This window comes from Pundamilia nyererei, unplaced genomic scaffold, assembly GCF_000239375.1.
Source record: "Pundamilia nyererei isolate P.nyererei 1_Seehausen unplaced genomic scaffold, PunNye1.0 scaffold00012, whole genome shotgun sequence".
Taxonomy (NCBI): domain Eukaryota; kingdom Metazoa; phylum Chordata; class Actinopteri; order Cichliformes; family Cichlidae; genus Pundamilia; species Pundamilia nyererei.
Genome location: NW_005187413.1, coordinates 3,266,729 through 3,268,058, shown reverse-complemented (window position 1 = coordinate 3,268,058; position 1,330 = coordinate 3,266,729). Strand labels below are relative to the sequence as shown.

At 42.1% G+C, this 1,330-nt stretch overlaps 1 protein-coding gene across 1 annotated transcript in view; it reads right to left on the bottom strand.

Moving 5' to 3' along the window:
- LOC102204245 (protein FAM107B) overlaps positions 1–1,330 on the bottom strand; it is a 5,140-nt gene that overhangs the window by 1,070 nt on the left and 2,740 nt on the right. The gene's annotated exons all lie outside the window — the stretch shown is intronic.

Below are 1,330 nucleotides of genomic sequence, written 5' to 3'. Positions count from 1 at the left end.
CCTTTTGCAGGATCTTTTATTTGTGACAAAATATTTTAAAAAGGTCATATTGATATTTATATTGCATAACATTGCATAGATATGACATATTTGAAATCATCAGTGATCACTGATTCACTGTTAGGCCATGTAGCTAGAAGCTAATGCTAAACAAAGGTAAACTGTCCAGCAGAGAAACAGATTTGTTGCGCTATTGGACTCCAGAGTGGACTAGACTGCCCTCAACTGGCTGTATGCAGAACAACTTAATGTTCTGTTTCTTTATATTTCCATGATTACAGAAAACATTATTGTTTGGTACACCTTGCTAGCACTGGGTTGGACCCTCTTTTGCCTTCTGAACTACCTTAGTCCATCATGGCACAGACTCAACAAGGTGCTGTAAACATTCCTCAGAGATTTGGCTTCCTATTGACATGATAGCATCACACAGTGGCTGCAGATTTGTCACATCCATGATATGACTTTTTCCATTCCACCACATCCCAAAGGTGCTATATTGGACTGAGATATGGTGACTGTGGAGGTCAGGTCATTTGAGTACAGTGAAGTCGATGTCAATGTTCAAGAAACCAGTTTGTGATGATTTGAGTTTTATGACATGGTGTGTTATCCTTTTGGAATTAGGGCATCAGAAGATGAGCACACTGTGGTCATAAAAGAATGGTTATGGTCAGTAACAGCACTCAGATAGTCTGTGTTGCTTAAATGATGCTCAAAGTGTGCCGAGAAAATCATCTGCACTCCATTACACCACCATCAGCGGGCTGAATCATTGATACAAGGCAGGATGGATCCCTGCTATCATGTTGTTTATGCCAAATCTGACCCTATGACCAAAATGTTGTAGCAGAAACCAAGATTTTCTGTTGAGTACATGGAAATTGTAGCCTCAGTTTCCTGTTCTTTGCTTGATAGGAGTGGCACCCACCATGGTCTTCTGCTGCTGAAGCCCACCTGCTCCAAGGTTTGATGCATTCAGTTATGCTCTTCTCCATACCTTGGTTGTTTGAGTAACTGTTGCCCACTCTAAGCTCGAAGCAGTCCACCCATTCTCCCCTGACCTCTCTTTTTCATTCTCTGCAAACCTTAGAGTTGTGCAAGAACATCTGAGCAGATTAGCAGTTTCTGAAATACTCAGACCACTCTGCCTGGCACCACCCACCACACCACATTCAACGTCACTTGAATCAGCCTTCTTCCCTGTGCTGATGCACGTCATCAGGTTGTCTTGATATCTACATGCCTAAATGTACTGAGTAGCTGCAATAAGAAGGTGTACCTAACAAAGTAGCTGGTGAGTGTGATATACCTGTGTATGTGTACCTGT